The 21,009-nt window shown below is 44.3% G+C and overlaps 1 non-coding gene across 1 annotated transcript; it reads left to right on the forward strand.

Annotated features, from left to right (window-relative positions):
* The first annotated feature begins 15,114 nt into the window (after positions 1 to 15,114).
* LOC116283598 (U6 spliceosomal RNA) lies at positions 15,115 to 15,221 on the forward strand. The gene has a single exon (XR_004193225.1). It is a non-coding gene; the product is annotated as a U6 spliceosomal RNA (small nuclear RNA).
* The last annotated feature ends 5,788 nt before the right edge of the window (positions 15,222 to 21,009 follow it).

The following is a 21,009-nucleotide window of genomic DNA, read 5'->3' on the forward strand; positions in this document are numbered from 1 at the left end:
GAAGGCTTCCTCGGAAGGGACCTGCAGCCACAAGGCCAGAGGCCAGGGGGCTGTCTAAACAGCAAAAATAATGGCTGCTACGACCACTGCCCCATTGCTCTGCACGACGGGGTCTGGGTGCTTTCTGCTCATGATCTGCAGCTAACACATACTGATGGAGTCCTTACTATGCCAGGCACCATTCTCTGTACCGTACATGTATTATCATCCTCACAAGAACCCCGGGAGGTAGGTAGCATTATCTTTCTCCACCTATAGACGAGGAGGCAGAAGCATAGGGAGGCCCCATGACTGGTCCCAGGCCAGGCAACTGGTCAGTGAAGGTGTGAAGACGCCCCCTGCAGTCGGACTCCAGCAGCTGCATTCCTAATCTCCACTGTGCACATCCCAGGTTCCAAGGCAGAAACGGACTCTAGGAGAGGTTAATTAATGCGCGAACACCCAGCATCCTTGGAGTTCTCAGGCCTGTCAATGTCGTGGGAAAGAACAGAGAGGAAAATTATTCTCCCCACTCCTCGTGTTTCTTTCCGTTTTTCCAAGTCAGTCAATTTTTTTTTTAACAAAAGGCTATTTACAGAAGCGACATTATAGGACCGAGATAACCGCGCATCAGCCATGCTTCAGTGAACCCCCAAGTCAAAGATGGGCTGGATGAAGTGTACCTGAAGCTGTCGGCTTTTTCAGGATTTCAAACTTCTTGTTGTTGCTCCCTCTGTGGGCTGAAACCAGGCTTTTGTGACTATGATGAGGACACATTTCTCCTGGGGTGTAATAATGCAGCTGGTGTTAGACCTAATGCCAAAGAGAGAACATTTGCTATTTTGGAAGAGTTAATCCGAAAGCTTCTTTCTTTGGCTCCTGCCTTTAGAAAAGGCGTCTCCGAGGCAGGTCCAGGCAAGACCTCAGCCGCAATAATCCGCCCTCAATCATCTTAACGCTAATCACAAAACTTTATTGAGCACTTCTAATGTGCCAGGCCTGGTGCTGAAGGCAGATTTACTTTTCCTGACACCCTCTCTAGGGTTTTGCTGTTACCTCCACGTTGCAGCCGAGTGGCTAAGGCACAGAGGTTTACAGCTCAGCTGAGATGCCTCGGCCAGCAAGGGACTGAGCTGGGACTAGACCCCAGACTGGGCACCCGAGGCTACCGTCCTGCCCCACCAAGGCCCCCCCTGCCGGCGCAGACACTTGGCTGAACCCCACCCTGTCTTCCACCTCCCATCCCCAGGCTGCGTCCACAGACCTCTCCTGCCTGCCTTCACTTGTCCTGTGGCTGCATCCAGGGCGGGGCCACCCACAGGTTCAGAGAGGGTCAGACCAGTGCCCTTTCTTTAAACTTTGGCTTATTATTCAATGAAGACACGTCAACATGGCTTGCAAAAATTGGGTGTATGTCAAATGTGAATATGTTTAAAATTAAGGCCATTAGCACAAAAAATAATATATAGCCGTTTAAGTATGGTTTTTTTCCCAAGATGGTTACCGTATTTATTTGTTCATAGCTCAGACAGACAGTAGAATCTGGTAAAGGAATAGAATTTTTTTTTGTTTTTATTGGATATAACAGTAAAGTATGTGTAAAGTGCATTAATCCCAGGTATACAACTTGATGGTTTTTTAACCTACATGTACACCCCAGTAACCCCGCCCAGATCAGGATATTTGCAGCACCCAGAAGGTTCTCTCATGCCCCTTTGCAATCACTACCCCTCAAGAGGTAACCACCATTATGACTTCTATCACCACTGGTTGATTTCGCCTCTTCTTGAATTTCATATAAATGGAATGATACGATGTGTATCCTTTTGTGCCTGGCTTCCTTCACTGAACATAAATGTGTGGGATCATTCATATTTTTGCACGTAGCACTGGCTTTTTCTTTTTATTGTTAGGTGCATTCCATTGTATGAGTATGCATAATTTATTTACCCATTCTCTTGCTGATGGGCATCTGCGTCATTTCCGTTTTGGAGCTATTAGGAGTAAACTGTTATGGCCTTCCTATAGACTGAATGTTTGCTTTCCCCGAGATTCTATGTTGAGATCTAATTCCCTGTGGGATGGTGTTTGAAGGTGGGATTTGGGGAAGGTGATTGGGTCATGGGATTAGTGACCTTTTGGAAGACACCCCAGAGAGATGCCGCACCCTTTCCACCACGCGAGGACCCAGCAAGAAGACGGCCGTCCACGAACCAGGAAGCAGAATGTCATCAGACACTGAATCTGCCGGTGACTTGATCTTGGGCTTTCCAGCCTCCAGAACTGTGAGAAATAAATTTCTGTTGTTTTAGAGGCACCGAGTCTGTGGTATTTCTGTAGTTACAGCAGCCGGACCAGACTGCAATGATGTTCTTGTATGAGTTTTTTTTTGTGGCCATATTTACTCATTTCCCTTAGGTAGGGTATGCGTATGTTCAGTTTTCAAAGATACTACTGAACAGTTTTTTTTTAATTGACGTCTAGTCAGTTTACGATGTGTCAATTTCTGGTGTACAGCATAATGTTGCAGTCATACATATACATACATATATTCCTTTCCGTATTCTTCTCCATTATAGGTTACTACAAGCTGTTGAATATAGTTCCCTGTGCTGTACAGTAGAAACTGGTTGTTTATCTATTTCATATTTAGTAGTCAGTGTCTGTAAATCTCCAACTCCCAATTTACCCCTTCCCACCCCTGTCTTCTGCCCTGGTAACCGTAAGTTTGTTTCTATGTCTGTGAGTCCAAACAGTTTTCTGAAGTGGTTGTACCAATTATCACTTTCAGCAGCACATGAGAGTGTGGAATATACATTAGTGATGGAGGACGAATGTCATTGTCCTTAATCCTTTCGGTGTCACGCTGTGAATGTGATATTCTAGAGAGATGTCAAAGTTCACATAGGACCTCCTTGAGGCCTTGGCAGCCTCCTGCTGCTCCACTGGGTCCATATGTGGTAAGAAAACACCACAGAGGCACTGCTTAGTCTGAGGAACTGTCTGTGTTAGTCAGGGTTCTCCAGAGAAAGAGAAGCAATAGGATGTACAGAAATAGACAGAAGAGGACATTTGTTACAGGAATCAGCTCACGTGAAGTCCTGCTCTCCTGTCTGCCAGCTGGAGCCCCAGGAAAGCGGGTGATGTCATTCAGTCTGAGTCCGAAGGCCTGAGACCCAGGAGCACTGATGACTCAAGCAGAGAGAGCAAGCCCATTCTTCCTCTGCCTTTTTGCTCTGTGAGGGCCCTCGGTGGATTGGGTGACGCCCACCCACGCTGGGGAGGGCGATCTTCTTGACTCCGTCTGCTGATTCAAACCCTAATCTCTTCCAGAAACAGACACACCCAGAAATCACGTTTTAGCCTGGGCTTCGCTCAGCCCAGTCAAGTGGACACAAAATTAACCATCACATTGCCCTCCCTCAGACTTTCCCCATCATCCTCCGGCCACCCAAGCAATGGCGGGTAGGAGTGGGGTGGGGGCAGTGTTCTCCCAGTGTGACTTTTCCATCAGTGAGGTCATGACAGGGCAATAACCCAAGAAGGAGAGAGCCACACGGGAGAAAGGAGAGGAAGGGGGCGATCCCACGTTACCACTTCTCACTATGGGATCAGGCAAAGCCCCATGCCCTCGAACTCAGGGTCCTCAGTTCCACCCAGAGGACATTTTTTGAGCAGCTCCCACATGCCAGGTGCATTTGCTACTTCTTGTGGCCATTCTAACAACCTTGCAAATTTCCTGGTATTAGCTTATTAGCTTGCATCAGGCACCTTGTTAATATTCATTATTGCTCATCTTCATGACTCTTCCACATACAAAAGAGGAAAAGGCAGAGCAGAAAGACAAGGAACTCGGGCAGGATCACAGAGCTAGTAAACGCATCACAGGACCTGCCCCAGACCGCCTGGCACCGCAGGGACGCCATGTGGTTTCTGGGTCAGCGAAGCCTCTGTGACTGTAAGTTACAGACACACACGTGTGTGCACACTGATGTGGGCGTGTGAACAGGCATTGTGCTCTTTCTGGAAGGCTAAGCACAAACGGATGTTTTATAAGTTGAATTACATTATTTGCCAGGAGAGCTGACTTTTTAAAAAAAAAAGATCGAGTAGGAGATGTAGGGTGAGGCCGTTGGAAAATGTGACCCTATCTTTTCTCGCGTGTAGAGCTATAGGTTTCTTTACCTGGGACTTGCTTAAGGCAGGAGCTGCCTGGACCCACTCCCACCCACTTCTGCTGACGTCATGTGCACATCGCAGGAAGCTCGGCGTCCCGTCTTGGTTTGCATTGGCCCAAAGCTGGCAAGGCCCCCGACTCTGGCTCTCTGTCCCCGGCCAGGTTGGGTAGGAGGGTCCACAACTCACAGGATTTGGGGTGGTGCAGGAGGGCCAGGCTCCTGCTCTCTCCCTGCCCCCCAGCCCCACCCCTCTAGCTCAACACCCTAGAGGGGCCAGTGGTTTTTGCCAGTTCTGGTTATTTCAGAGTCTGTGAGGCAGGCTTACATAGTACAGCCATAGAAAGTGATGCTTTCCAGTTCCAGAAATAATTGTCCCTCTGTTTGTTCCCTCGGATGGAGTGGGGGGAGCAAGCCGCCAGCCCTGTATGGGGCTCACTCATGCCGTGGAAGGTCAGTGGCCTCTCGGGGGCACAGTGGCACCCTCCCCACCTGTGATCTCTCATTCATTCCAGGGGAGCAGCTCCAGCGCCAGCTGCAGTGCGGTGTGCTGGCCTTTGCTCACTCCTGCTCCTCCCAGAGCTTCCCCCTTGAACTACCCAGGCAACAAAGGGTCCCTGGAAGGGGGTCCCCTCCCTGACTTCCCAGGAAGGGCCAAGCTAGCAGCTGGCAGCCACCGTGGGGCAAGGCCAAGGACTGGGCAGGGGAGGGCTTTGCTGTTAGTTCCCAGCAGGACCGAGCTGGAGGGTGAGGACTGGGGCCATGGAGCCGAGAAAGCTTATTCTGAGAGGTAATGGATGGGTGGAAGAGGAAGGTAAGAGGAGAGGAGAGAAGTCCATGTTGTTTTTAGTACCTACTACGTGCCAGGAGCTGTGTAAGGTGCTTCCACATACCTTATCCTGTTTGGTTTTCACAACAACCTGATGTACTTAAATACTGTTTGTAATGACAGCCAGGCCCCGCGGCTCGGGCAGGCCACCAGCGTGGTTGCCCGGGACCCAGGGCTCAGAAGGAGCCGTGTGCTCAGTTGAATTCTCTGCTGGCAGCACCTTGAAATCTGCCATGATCTTTTAACAAGGGATGCCACGTTTCCATTTTGCATTGAGCCCTGCACATTCGGTGCCAGTCCCGATTAAACTTCGTTTACAAACAAGGAAACAGAGGCTCAACGTAATCTGCCCAAGGTCACAGCAGAGAAGTGGTGGACTTAGATGCAGGGCTGTGCGACTCCCAAGATCATTCTCTCCAACCTGTTGTGGGGTTACATCCCAGCAGGGTAGGTGGTCCGTCAGCATCATCATGGTTCTCCATGCCTGGAGGGGCAGCCTCCGTATCACTTGAGGACTCGTTAGAATGGGACCCTCTGGGGGCAGGGCCCAGCCGCCTGTGTTTTAACAGGCCTTCCGGATGATTCTGAAGTAACTCAAGTTTGAGAAGCCCTGAACTAAGAGATGGTAGAGAACAGACAACACAAGGAAGATTGCAGTGAGGGACGGAGGGTGCGAGGGAGATGGAGTGTGTGTGTGCACACGTGTGTGTGTAGGGGGTTTTCTGCAGCTGTAAATAGGCTAGTGGAGGGGGCTCAGAGAGAAAGGGACATTTGAACACAAGTGTGAGGAGATGGCGGAGTGCTCTCTGGGCTCTTGTGGGGAAGCTGGAGCCAAGAATCGGCAAGGAGCAGCCCTGAGGGTGGGAACATGCAGTGAGCCCCAGGGACAGGAAGGAGGCCACTGAGGCCCAGACAAGTGTGGCGACGGTGACGTCACATCACATCCGCTGTGTCATTGAGCCTCTGCATCCCTGTGCCCTTTTCTTCCTTATTCCATCCATGTGACCATTGCCTGGGGAGACAGTTTGGGAACAGTCATCCAAAAAGGGCAAACGAGGGGCTGTTTCTTGCGATGGACAACCATGCTCTTCAAGGAGAAGGTCTTGAAAGTGGGCTTCGTGGATAAACCCCTCAGGCCTCGTTTAGAACTGAGGCTCCTTGGCCAAGATCTGCGACGTGGCTTCCTCCCTTTCTCGGGGGGAGCTGCTGAGAACAGCACAGGAGACGTTTCTGACAGGTCTCAGGGGGGCCTTGAACTCCAGCAAATAACACAGGAAGCTCCAGGACTCACTCTGCTGCAAGGACAGCAGGTCTCTAGGCTCAAGGATTTTCTTAAAATTTCAGGGCCCAACTTGTTCCCCCAGCACGAAATCCCATGAGAAAAAGATTGACACAGTGGACCAGCTTTGGCTCACCCTCTTTCTTGGAAGTGGACCTGCTTTCCGTGACCTTGGGGACTTGAGTCAGGGAGGGGCCCTGAGCTCCTGTGTCTCTTTCCTTTGGTCATCTCATTCCTAGGCTCAGCCCCTGTGCAGACTCTGCACCTCACTCCAGTGGGGGATGATGAGACTTGGACTCCAAGCCAGTGGTAGGAGGAGGGGAGAGGAAGGGAAGAACTACTAAAGGTCAAGGTCAGATAGACTTGCTCAAGGACTGGATGTGGGGCATGACAGGAAAGAGACATGGGGGAAAACTCCCAGGTTGTGCACCTGGATAATTTAGCTGACATTTAATTTAGTGCCGATTCTGGATCAGAAGTGCACTCTGTGCACTGTCATATTTAATTCCTGACTCTACCCATTTTATAGATGTGAAAACTGAGCCTCACCTAGGAAAGCCCTTGCTTCAGGTCTGTTAGTAAGCAATGGGTTTGGGATGGAAACCCAAGCCTGATTGAATCCATAACACCAGTGGTCTTCAAACTTTAGCACATGTTAGCATCACCTGGAATACTTGTTCAACTTCACATGACCAGGTCCTGCACCAGAGTTTCTGATTCAGGAGGTCTGGGATGGGGCCTGAGGATCTGTGTTTCTAGCAAGTTCTGGAGTGATGCTGATGCGGTTGGTCCAGGGACCACATGTTGGGGAACCACTGCATCCCAATAATGAGGCTATGTGCTGTAGTCACCTGAGCTCTCACACATTCTGATGCCAACTGGCTCACCTCTCTGAAAGTCTCACTGAATTGGCCAGCAGTGGTGTCTGAACTTTGGCATTAAAAAAAAAAAAAAGCCCCCTGGGTGTTTCTAGCATAAAGCCCGGGATGAGAATCGCAGCTGTAAACTCTGTCAATAGTAGCAGGTTTCTGGAGGAAAGAATGGTCCCTTTTCACTAATATACAGAAACATAATGACTTCTGCTTTCAAGCTCAAAATGCCCAGCATTACGAGCCTATCTGCTCGGGCCCGGCTAGACGCTAATTGAGTTTCTTCTCAGGCTGGGTGTTCTTTCTGTGCAGCTTTTCCAGCGACCTGAGTGTGGACTGTTTGGGGCCAGCTGGTAGGTGGGAAATGACAAGATGGACGTCCACGGAGGAGCCGATGACAGGTTTCCTTGCAACTGGGCATTTTTCTTACAAATAATAATCTGTGGTGATTTCACTTACATTTGCAGCAGCATGTTTTATGACCAAAGCCCTGGCATAATTAGGCAACGGAAATGTATTTGGAATTGCTTAAAGGGTTATATACAGGTAGGATTTGCTCAAGCATTTGATGTACTTTGAAGAAGTCTGTATTCGGCTGGATTACCTTTGAAATGTGCTTTTGAAATGGAGTTTGCTGTTCCCAGTTCAGTGCTGGGAAAGAGGAGGGTGTTCTGCATAACCTAAAGGCCATTTTTTTTCTTAGAAGGCTGAGATGTTTCCAATGATGATTAAATCGTATCTGGTGATTGATTTTAGGAAATAACTGGGGAGGCTTGCGGCTACCGCCTTAAAATACAAGGAAAGTAAAACAAAGAAACAAACAAGGAAAGTTGAATGTCTCAGTTCATTGGCTCTCACCAAGATTTAAAAAAAATAGTGATGACAGTGACTGGATGGAGGAGGAAGAAGAGAAATTGGAAGCATGGAGTGGCAGAGCCTCAGACTTGGAGCTGGAGAAGCCATCTAGACCAGGGACTCAAGTTCAACGCCTCCAGAAGCCTAAATGAATGAGGGACCATGATGCGCCCCGCTTAAAGAGGCAGCTGATTGTTCCAATTGTGAATGTGGGACCAGCGCTGCCAAATCACCTGAATTTTCAAGACAAGACAGAAATCAAGATTTTAATATAAACTTTCCCAGTTTAAAAATGCTTGCTGAAATACACCAAATACTGTGTTGGCCAAATAGGTCTGTGGGCTGTATTCAGACCTCATCACTGATCTTGTCCAAACCCATCATTTCACAGAGGAGGAAGCATGCCCTAGAGGGTTTACTTGGTTATCAATTGAAGGCAGTCAACTCAGAGGTCCTTTGCCTTCAAGGCACTCAGGGTCCAGCGAGGATAAGGCAGGAAACAGGGATGGTCTCTGATGGAGCGGCCCCATCAGGAGGCTGTGAGGATGGAGAGGGCGTGGTCTCATCCGCCTGAGATCGGGAAGGACTTGCCACTGGAGAGGAACTCTCAGGGGAGTCTCGACAGAAGAATAGGGGTCAACCATGCGGAACGGTGGCGTTAGGAGAGATTGTAGCATCAGCCAAGACCCAGGGACATGTCGACTTGGAGAAATGCAAGAGGCTGTAAGACCGAATCCAAGTAAGAACCTGCACAGGCAACTGGGAGACTTTGTCGTGACTGAAACTCTAGTCCACACCCCGAGATGTATCTTCACAGTTTGACGCTGGTGCAGGAAAAAGATGAGTTAAGAGTCTGAGAATCTGAGAGTGGGGCTTAGCCAAGCCCAGAGAGGAGGGTGACGAGGTCAGGTGATGAAGTATATTTTTAAAAAAAATTTTGGCTTTTATTTTTTTGCTACTTACTGTGAAATGAGCGTTCTGAGCACTGCCATCCTAACCCAGGAAAGGCTGCCTGATTCTTCTGCAGAGAGGGCTCAGTCTGCTTTTAACAGCTCCTGGTGCTCTGAGTGGGTAGATCTTCACATTTCAATAATCAACCTGATTTCCCTTCGGTAGCCTCAGCATTCATTGCAAGGGATGCTTTCTTTTTCAGCCCTGATGCCTTAGAATTTGGAGGAAGGGAAGAAGAAGCAGAAATTCAGATTGGTTTTCTGTGCTGTTACGTGTTTTGGGAGAGTTCTTTTTTTCCGTTCATCTTGTTACTCTAAGAAGGATCGCTCGATTTGGACAAGAATAAACGTGTCCTACCTCCACAGATCAATTGTTGGTCGTCTGTTTCTGTGGCATCTGTAAGCTGTGGGGCCCCACTGTTTTCGGAATTTCTTTGGCACTGTGATAGATTTCTGGGGTCCAGACTCCGTCCCTGCCCTCCTAAAGCTTACAATCTGGTGAAGAGCCGTGTGTGATCAAAGTCATAACAGGGTTGAAGATAGGGGCCTCAGAATGAACATGTGGGGGTTAAAGAGTTTGATTCTCTTTGGTGGTGAAACTGATTCCACCAGCAAACGCCTTGACTGGCCATGTTTTTTTTCTTTTAAATTATAACATAAAATTCACCATTTAAACCACTTTCAGGTATATAATTCAGTGGTTTTTAGGATCAGTGTTGTGTGATCATCACCACTATCTAATTCTAGAAGCCCCATGCTCATTGAACTATCACCCCCATTTCCCCGTCTCCTAACCCCTGGCAAACACTAATGTACTTTCCGTTTCTATGGATTTACTTATCCTGGACATTTCATTTAAATGGACTCTTACAATATGTGGCTTTCTCTGTCTGGCTTCTTTCACTCAGAAGTTTTCAAGTTTCTTCCGTGTTGTATTGTGTATCAGTACTTCATTGCTTTTTATGGCTGTATAATATTCCATTGTATAGATGTACCACATTCTGATTATCCATTCATCATGGATGAACATGTGGTTTGTTTGCACCTTTTGGTTATTGTGAATGGCACTGCTATAAACACTTGTGTACAAATTTTTGTTTGAACACCTATTTTCTTTCTTTTTTTAACATTTTTTTTTACTGAGTTATAGTCATTTTACAATGTTGTGTCAAATTTGAACACCTGTTTTTCAGTTCCTTGGGGTATATGCCAAGGAGTGGAATTGCTGGGACATATGGAAATTCCATGTTTAACTTTTTGAGGAAATGCCAAATTATTTTTCACAGTGGCTGCATCATCACATCCACATCAATGCTTGTAATCTTTTGTCTTTTTGACTATAGTCATTCTAGTGTGTGTGAAGTGGTATCTCATTGTAGTTTTGATTTTCATTTCCCTAATTATTAATGATGGCGAGCATCTTTTCATGTGCTTATTGGCCATTTGTATATGTTCTTCAGAGAAATATCTATTCAAGTCCTCTGTTCATTTTTAAATTGGGTTTTTGTCTTTTCATTGTTGAGTTGTAAGAATTATTGATATATTCTAGATATTAGACTCTTATCAGATGTATGATTTACAACTATTTTCTCCCACTCTGTGTGTTGTCTTTTCATTTTCCTGATAGTGTCCTTTGATATACAAAAGTTAAAAATCTTTTTGCTAAAATGTAATTGACTTACAATAATATATTAGTTTTGGGCATACAACATAGTGGTTCAATATTTTTATACATTACAAAATGATCTCCATGATAAATCTAGTTACCATCTGTCCCCATGCAAAGTTATTACAGTATTATTGACTATATTCCCTACGTTGTATATAACATCCCCATGACTTTTGTTTTGTTTTAATTTTGTTAGTTTTTTTAAGAACAAATGGAAGATTTAATAGATACACTGCTATAGGCAACAGCAGGCCACACAGACAAAAGATGCCCATGTGAGCCACTTATTTATTTTATAACTAGACTTTCGTACCTCAGTCTCCCTCACCAATTTCACTTATCCCACTAAACTCCTCCCCTCTGGCAACCACTAGCTTGTTCTCCGTATCTATGAGTCTGTTTCTGTTTTGTTGTGTTTGTTCATTTTGTTTTTCAGATTCCACGCTTAAGTGAAATCATATGGTATTCATCTTTCTCAAGAAGGTTTTAATTTTGATGAAATTTAATTTGCATTTTCTTTTCTGGGGCTTGTGCTTTGGGTGTTATATTTAAGGAACTGTTGCTTCATCCAAGGTCACAAAGATTTATGTTTATGTTTTCTTCTAAGAGTTCAATAGTTTTAACTCTTACATTTAGGTCTTACATTGATTTTGAATTAATTTCTGTTTATGGTCATGAAATAAGGACCCAACTTCGTTCTTTTGCGTGTGGATATCCTATTATTTTCCCATTGAATGCTCCTGGCACCCTTGTCAAAAATCAATTGATCATACATAGATATGTGGTTTTATTTCTGGTTTCTCAATTCTATTCCATCGATCTGTGTATCTATCCTTAAGATGATACCACAATGTTTGGATTATTGTAGCTTTGTAGTAAGTTTTGAAATTGGAAAATATGAGATCCCCCCTTTTGTTCTTCTTTTTCAAGGTTGTTCAGGGTATTTGGGGGTCTCCTGCAACTTCATATGAATTTGAGGATAAGTCTGTCCATTTCTGCAAAGAAATCAGTTGAAATTTTGATACAGATTGCACTGAAGCTATAGATCATTTTGGAGAGTTATACCTCTTAACAATACTAAGTCTTTCAATCCATGAACACATGACATCTTTCCATTTATTTAAGTTTTATTTATTTCCACAACATTTTGTGGTTTTTAGAGGACAAATCTTGCATTTCTTCGGTTAAAGTTATTCCAAAATATTTCATTCTCTTTGATGCTATTGTGAAGGAATTGTCTTAATATAGAAATACAACTGATATTTGTATATTGATCTTACAACACTGGTGAACTTGTTCATTTGCTCTCATCATTTGTTTCGGGGTGTGTGAATTCTTCAGTGGTTTCTATATGAAAGATCACATCATCTATGAATAGAGATAGTTCGACTTCTTCCCTTCCAAATTGGACCCCTTTCTCCCCTTGCCTAATTGCCCTGGCTAGAACTTCTAGTACAATGTTGACTAGAAGGGGCAAAAGTAGCCTTCCTTGTCTACTTCCTGGTCTTAGGGGGAACGCATTAGTCTAGGAGTGATGTTAGCAGTGAGTTTTTCACAGATGTCTTAATAAATGTTGAGGAAGGATCCCTTCTACTCCTAGTTTGTTGAGTGTTTTTATCATGAAAGGGTGTTGGGTTTGTTTTCAAGGCGTTCATCTGTATTCATTGAGATACATGAAGGTTTTCTTCCTTTTTCTATTAATCTGGTGCTGGGCAACATGACAAAGATTCAGTAAACAGTTATTGAATTAATGCTCTAAGTGCCACTGCCCTGACAATAGCAGAGTGGAGTTGCTGCACGGTTTAGCTGTGTGTTTCTGTGTTGTTGGTCTGTCTTTGTTGTTTCTGCAGCACCTAAGGGGGGTCATCCCCAGTCATCACTGTTTTCTCTCTCCCAGCGGTCCTTTTGACCTACTGCAACCTCTTGGAATGCCTGTCTAGGGTTTCAGGTAGTTGAACTACCTCAGGTCAACCAGAACTGACAACTATACACGTAGCCTATGATCTTGACCTTTTAAACATTTGGGCTAGTTAAACCAGACAAGAGATCTTTGCCTTCCAAATGTGCAGGTCTAAAAGGTGAATGTTAAATCCCTAGTGTATTGCGCATTAGAAAGCTACAAAGAGTTAATTCCCAGAAGTCATTCCTATGCATCTTGGTGTCTGGATGAAAACTGAATCTGGGACCTCAGTTACCTGATGGAGTCCCACGTAGCCTTAGCTGGCAGTAATATTGATGAGGATGCCAATCATTTTTCCCACTTGGAGACCCAATTACAATCCTGTCTTAGGCAATCTGTTCTCCAAGTGCATCCGGAAGTGGCATTATTTTTCTCTTTTCTTCTGTTGTTACAGGGAGTTTCTGGTTCCTGAATCTTTAACCCCTTGTGCTCCACAACACAGCCCTACTTGACTGAAGAAGGGAAGTAACATCATGCATTTGAATTGTTTTTCACGGTTTGGGAAAGCACTTTGATGCTGTCTCAACCAATCCTCTTCGCTGCTCGGCAAGCAGGGGTGGCCGTGCCACCAGGTGAAGAAACCGAGGTTCCAAGAGGTTAAGTCATCTACCTGCCTGCGTCCTCCAGCTGGTAAGGGATGGAGCGATGGGACTCGAAATGACTTTCTGGCTCATGTGGTGCTTGTTTTTCTCTGCTACAGAGGGCTTCAGGAAACAGGTGCAGATGTTTCCAAAGGACCACAGACAGAAAAGGCTTCTTGGTTCAGTGGTTCATGGAGGGATGAAGGTTGAAGTCTCATTGAAAGGCTGTGCTGGAGGACAGAGAAGGATTCTGAAGAGGGGACTGGAATGGGCACTTTTAGCATCAAAAACCAAACCTCTCCACCTCTCAAGCAGCAGTGTGTGTCCTGGGCCTCCATTTATAACAGTTCCCCTGTGCTGACCCTTGTCACTTCTCCCTTCAGTGAATGATTGGTGGCATGTTTTTGATCCTAAGCCACCTGGTGCACATCTGGTCACCTACCTGAACAGTGAGCTTGTGGTCAGAGGGCATGAATTCCTCTGGGCTGGTGTCTAAGCAAAATGAGTCATGGAGGAAAATCCTCATCAAAAAATAGCCAAGCATTTGTGGCAAAGACCATGCACCCAAGAAGAGACTAGGAGCCTCCGCCAGACTGTGTTCCGAGAGCACTTTTATGCTGCTTTTCCTCCTCTGCCTTCTGTCATTGAACAGAGGACAAGGACAAGAGAATGAGAATAAATGAGATGGAAAGAAAATGACGAAATCTATTCATTCATTTATTCCTTTGCATTTACTCCTATATTGCTTTACTTAGTACATATGTATTAAGTATTTACTGTGTGTTGGGACCTGTGCTGGGCACTGGAAATACAAGAATGAGCAAGGCAGACATGGTTTTTGACTTCATGGAACCTGGGGTCTAGTAGAGGAAGAAAACTAATAATTACAAATAATTACAAATCAGAGTGAAGTACCAGGAGGAAAATAAATAAGACCCTTTCACCAGACAGCAGTGGAGGGAGACTTAAGTGGATTCGATGGTCAGAAAGACATCTCTTTGAGGATATGACATCTAAGTTCTATTTTATATATAAGAAGAAACCCATCTTGGAGCAGAGGAAGAAGTTAGGGGGAGAAGAGTTCTCCACACAAAGCATAAGGAACAGCAAATGCAAAGGCCCTGAGGTGGCAAAGAAATTCATGCCTTGGAAAAAAATGAAAGAAACCCAGTGTGGCCAATGTGTGGGGAGCAAGGAGGAGAGCGATGGAAGATAAGGTCACAGAGGTAGATAGGGGCTTGATCATGCAAGGCTTCGTCTCTCCTCCCTAGCCTCCTCTTCCTCTCTACATCCCAGTGAGACCTTAGAAGAGTGTGTCCAATGGAAATAGATCAAAGCCAATGGAAATAGGACAAAGGGAAAGTAAGCAGTGGAGAGACTGAGTTGTTGGTCTCAGTTCTTCACTCCTCCATATGCTATATCCATGGTATAGACTATGAACTCTTGCCGTGGACTCTTGATTTAGGGCTTGGCTTTGGGACTTGCTTTGGCCAATGGTATGTGAAAGCAACAAAGGCTGAACCTATGCTGGCCCAAATGAGTATACCCCCTTGCACTTCTGCCTTTTGTTATTAAAAGAATAAGCCTTGGGGAGTCCAAGGAAGATGAGAGATACCTGCAGCAGACCTGCACCCCCCCTGAAGCCTGGAGTCAAGCCCCACCAAGCCTAGCTTAGAAGTATGGCATTGAATTGTTTGTTTTGCCTTTAAGTTTTTGGAGAGGTTTGTTACACAGCATTATTCTGGCAATAGCTGACCAATACTAGCAAGGCGGTGAGGACTTCTCTGCGGAATGATTGACAGAGACAGGATACTTATCTGGAGAACAGAAGATTAAAAGGGAATTAAGGTCTGTCACATGACAGAGGATTCATTCCATGTGATTCTAAAGTACATGTATGAGATCAATGAATCACATGTATCTCTACCTGGGAAGAACTTTTTATCGACTAGAAGTGCCAGGAAAATGGTGCTTGCTTCAGCAGCACACATACTGAAATGGGAAGAAGACAGAGAAGGTTAGCATGGCCCCTGTGCAAGGATGATATGCAAATTTGTGAAGCCATGCATGTTTTAAAAATCTATTTACAAAACAGAAACAAACTGACAGACATAGAAAACAAACTTATGGTTACCAGGGGGGAAAGCGGGTAGGAAGGGATAAATTAGGAGTTCAAGATTTGCAGTTACTAACTACTACATATAAAATAGATAAACAACAATTTCTACTGTATAGAACAAGGAACTCTATTCAATATCTTGTAGTAACCTATTATGAAAAAGAATATGGAAAGGAATATATGTATGTATGTGTATGACTGAAACATGATGCTGTACACCAGAAATTGTCACAACATTGTAAACTGACTAGACTTCAATTTAAAAAAGTGCCAAGAAAGTGGCATAAATTATCTCAGACTATTTTTTCACAACCAGAGGGCATGGCAATAACAATGTAGTGCCTACTGTGTGCCAAGGACCTTCATGTTTTTTTCTTTTCTTTTCTTTTCTTTGGAAATACAACTTTATTCTGACTCTACTTGGGAGTGGGAATGACAGTAACATACAAGATTTCACCCCTGATTGTTGTGATGTGACTGTAACAGTCTTATATTCAAAACTGCCACTGGAGTTTTCTTCCTTATTTTACCAGAGTGTACCATTAAGTAATATCTCATGCAGAGGTGTGTGGTGGATAAAGTTTCCAAATACTTTATATTTGGAAATTTATTTATTTTGCCTTTATCCTTGATTGATAGTTGCACTGGGCATTGAATCTTAGTCTATAAATCAAATTCCCTTAAAACTCTGAAGGCCTTAGTCTACTGCCTGCTATAAAGGTTTTCTTATTGAAGACCCTGACCCACTCTCATTCTCATTGCTTTATAGGGAACTGACCTGCAGTGGAAGCTTTCAGGGTGCCCTCCTTACCCTGGCTGACCTCTGCTTCAGTGTTGTTCCCAGGTGTGGGCCTGCTTCACTCCCTGCTCTGAGATTGTACGTCCTTCCCCTCTGAGAAATTTTCCTGTATTATTTCTTTGATCATTTCCTCTCCTCCATGTTTTCATCCTTTTTTTTTCTCCCAAAAAACTCCTATTGGTCAGATCGTAATTTGACTTTTCTATGTCTCATCTATTTTTTAAACCATTTTTTTAAAACTGAAGTATAATTGATTCACCATGGTGCATCTCTTATCTATTGGCTTGCTTCTTCCAACTCTTTGTCTTGATATTTTCAAATCACGTGAGGATATTTAAGCTCAAGAACAATTTGTCTTTTCACTTAGAGTTTTATATGAAAACGTATTTGTTGTTAAAGTGTTTCTATAATAACAGAGTGACAGACATTTCAAACAAGAAATGTTCACTTAAGAGTTTAACGATTACCATAAAATGTGAATCAAAACTGACTTAAATGAGCGAGGATCTGAGAACTTAACTACCAAATGACAGCAAGGGCTTTTAGAGGCATACAATGGAGACTGCAGTAACTGGGTGAGGCCAGAGCTGGTTAGGAAAAAGAAAGCTGTGAAAACTGTGGTCTTGCAAGGGCTTCAGGTTGTGCCTTAGGTCCCCAGGCACTTGGGGCACGTGGCACCCTGCTCCCAACCCCTGCCAAGAAGTGGTGCAGAGGAGCTGAAAGGGTCAAATCCCAAGTCGGTGATGGGATCTTCCCTGAGCAAGGCAGATGGGCTGCGACTGACAGGGGGTCTCCCTGCCAGGGATGGAAGCCAGTCAAGGCACCAGGCAGGGGGAAGCAGGATGCAGGCAGACAAATGGAGAGTCAGGCTCAGACAAGGGACCAGGGTGAGGTTTGAGTGGATGTTGAGGTCAGGTGAGAAACTGACAGAGGCTCTGAATGCTGACCGGCATCCGATGCCACGTGAGTCAAGAGAAGCAGCACTCATCTGGATTATGGGGCTGAGCAGGCTATTCCCTAGCCTAACCCTCTACCTCCATGCTGCAGGGTCCTCCTCTAATGAAGATGAGGCAAGAGGAGAGAAGGATACCACGGAGGTTCAAGGGCCTTCTGATGGTCCTGGACCCTGAATGCGTGACTGTTTTCCTCCTTGAGCCTTGTTCACCCTTTGTGTGCTGTGTTGTCGCACCCGCTTAACCTCACCTCATTTGCAGTCAGTTTCACTGGAAGAGGGAGTAAGAGACACAGACATACATACAGCACCACCACCACCACCACCACCACCACCACACCAACTGGTCCTTTCCTTTGCGCACAAATATGCAGAGAGTCCGCCCTGCGCCGAGCTGGGGCTGAAGCTGCAGCACTGAGTCGGATGCTCTTTCTGTTTCCGTGTCCTGTAGGGGGGCAGACGTGTGAACAGAAGAGGGCTGGCGATTCCTTCACGGTTCAGCTGCCTCCAAATGAGATGTTTGGCAGGAGAGGAGGACTGCAACCTGTTGTTCCTCTGTTCATTGTTTATTTGCTAAGAGAATACTTTAGATAATTAGTCATTCATGCAAATGTTTACTTACTCAACAAATGGTTATTGGAGTCCAATAATGATAATAATTAGCCCACATTGAGTGCGTGCTCCGTGTCAGGCACAGAGCTGAGCCCTTTGAACTCCACTCTGCGCCAGATGTTAGCAGGACAGAGATGAAGAGGCAGTAACTGCCTCCAAGTTGTTGAGAGGCCAGTAATCAACACTGCAACCATTTCGTGTAACCTTCGCTACAGCAGCCTGTCAAGTACTGCTCCTGAGAGGAAGAACAGTATGATGATTAGAGGAAGGACTTTGTATCAGGGATCTGAGTTTGAAACCTGATTATACTCCTTTTTGGCTGTGTAGCCTTGGGCAAGTTCCTTAAGCTCCTTAAGCCTCAGTTTTCCCATCTATAAGATGGGCATGGAATTCATAACCACGTTGCCTCATGGAGTTGTGAGGGTTAGACGAGATTATGTATGTATGTACGTGCTTGGCACGTGGAGTTGTTATTAAGTCCAGGGTACTACGGGATCCTAGGAGTTAACTTAGCGTAATGTTAAATTAAGGCAACTCAAAGGCATTAATACCTACAGGATGAGTAGTCAGACAAAGAAGGGAGTGGAATTAGTCTAAATGGTTTATATCATTCTGGTTGGAAGCTCAGCATTGCTTTCCTGCTCCCCATCAGTATTTCTGCGGAATGACACAGACCTCTTCAGTCTCGACTTTAATCACCGTAACTCACAGTGCATAATTGCAGTAGACCTTGAAAAGTCTCTTCTTCTGGGCTTCAAATTCTTTTTTTTTTTTTTTTAGTTTTTTTTTTTCTTTTTAATGGAGGTACTGGGGATCGAACCCAGGACCTTGTGCATGCTAAGCATAGGCTCTAACACTGAGCTATACCCGCACTGGGCTTCAGATTCTTCATCTTTACAGAGAAAAGGCTGTAACAATCCCACTTAGGAATCATCCTTTAAGTATGTTCACTATAGCATTACTAATAATAGCAAAAACTTGTAAGAAATATAAATATATATCAATGGAGAAATAGGTTAATAAATTATGCATTCATAAATGGAAGACTATCTAGCTGCTAAAAAAATACAGGTAAATTCCACACGGGCTGATGTAGAGAAATGTACTCAATCAAGCCATAATTTGCATGTAATAAGTGCACCAATTTGGGGGATACAGCGCTGTGCATTTTGGCAAATGCGTTCACTTGTCACCATCACTCCCATCAAGAAAAAACATTTCCATCACTTAAAAATTTCTCTCCTACCACTTTCCCAGCAATCTCTCCCCACCGGCACAGAGGCAACCACTATTCTGATTTCTAACCCCGTAGGCCCCTTTTTGTCTCTTCTTAAATTTTGTATTTTGGGAATTATGGTTTTGTTGGAATATTCAGTTATGTTGTCACAAGTAACAGTAGTTTCTTTATTGTTGCTGTTGCACACTGAGTGTTTGTATTTTCCCCGAATTCATATGTTGAAGCTTTAATCCTCAGTGTGGCTGTATTTGGAGATGGGGCTTTTAAAGAAATTATTAGGTTAAGTGAGATCATAAGGACGAGGCCTTGATCCAGTAGGATTAGTATCTTTGTAAGAAGAGGCACAATGATCATGGGAACACACAGCAAGGTGGTGGCCACCTACTAGCCAAGAGAAGAGAGAGGCCTCAGAAGCCTACTTGGCCAGCACCTTGATCTTGGACTTCCTAGGCTCCAGTGTTATGGAAACGACAGGCCAGCCAAGAAACAAGCACCACCCGGAGGGCTGGAGTACTCAGATGTATTACGCCGGCGGGCTCAGAGGGGCTTCTGCTCCGAAGCTCTGAGCACCTCCAAGACGTGCGCATGAGGTTTTACAGGGTAAAGTACAAGCTTGGGGTATTCGGCCAATAGGCATGGAACAGCTTTAGCAGCACCATTATCACAAAAGTGGAGGCAGGGAGGCAGCAAACCAACATTCCAAAGCCAGATATGTATCTTTGAAAACCCAGCTGGCTAGCAAAAAAACATGAACAGCAAACCAACACTAATTAACCTAGATTTACAAGTTAGTCTAGCAGAACTCAGATCAGTATTCCAATACTTAGATTTGTGAGTTATCTTGTTAGCCCAGCCCAGCCTCTCCACATTCCTAGACTTGTGAGTTATCTTGTTAGCCCAGCCCAGCTTTTCCTTCACACCAGAACTGTGAGAAGTAAGTGTCCATTGCTGAAGTCACCCAGTCTGCGGCATTTGGTTGTGGCAGCCCGGGCAGACTTGCTGAGCAGTAGTCTGCTGTTTGTTTCGATACCGCAGTTTATTTATTCCCTATAGATGAATATTTGGGTTGTTTCACTTTTTGTCCATTATGTATAAAGTTGCGTGACCAACTTGAATTTCTGTATTATATGATAAATGTATGTTTAACTTTATGAAAAAGTGCCAAATGGTTGTCCAAGGTGGTAGTATCATTTCATTCTCCAACTGGGAATAAATAAGAGTTCCAGTTCCTCCATAATCCTGCCAGCACTGGGTATTTTCAGTGTTTTTAATTTCAGCCACTCAAGTGTGTGTCATGGTCTGTCTCCTTTGCATATTCCTGATGACGAATGATGTGAAGCACCTTTTCACATGGTCACTGGGGGTATTCAGATATCTAGATTTTTAAATACTTCAAGGCTTTTGTTCTTTTTTATTGCATGTCTTTTATTTTTAATTTGTAGGAGTTTTGTATATTCTGAATGTGAGTTCTTTGTCAGATAGATGTATTGCAAGTCTTTTCTTCTGGTCTGTGGTTTGTCTACTCTCTTTTTTGTGTGTTCTGAAGAACAAATTTTTAAATTTGAATGAAGTACAATTTATTTATGTTTCTTTTGTGGTTAGTGACTTTTGTGTATTAAGAAATTTTTGCTTACTCCAGGTCATAAAGATTTTTTCCTGTCGTAGAAGCTTTTTCTAGAAGCTTTATAGCTTTGGCTTTCACATTTAGGCCCCTAATCCATTTGTGTTAATTTTTGGGTATGGTGTAAGGCATGGGCTGATGTTCATTTTTTTCCATATGGATATCCAGTTGTTCCAGCACCATATGTTGAAAAGACTATTTTCCTCATTAAATTACCTTGGAAACTTTGTCAAAATTCAACTGAATCATATGTGTATTGATCTATTTCTAGACTCTCTATTCTGTTCCATTGGTCCATATGTCAATATCATAGTAAGTCTTGAAAGCAGGTAGTGTAAGTCTTCCAACTTTGTCATTTTTCAGAATTGTTTGACTCTTCTAGGTCACTTGAATTTCTGCATAAACTTTAAAACAAGCATGTTGATTTAAAAAAAAAAACCCTGCTGAGATTTTCATTAGAATCTATAGACCAATGTACTGAATCTATAGATCAATTTGCAAAATTGTATCTTAACAATATTGA

Source organism: Vicugna pacos, chromosome 16, assembly GCF_048564905.1.
Source record: "Vicugna pacos chromosome 16, VicPac4, whole genome shotgun sequence".
Lineage (NCBI taxonomy): Eukaryota > Metazoa > Chordata > Mammalia > Artiodactyla > Camelidae > Vicugna > Vicugna pacos.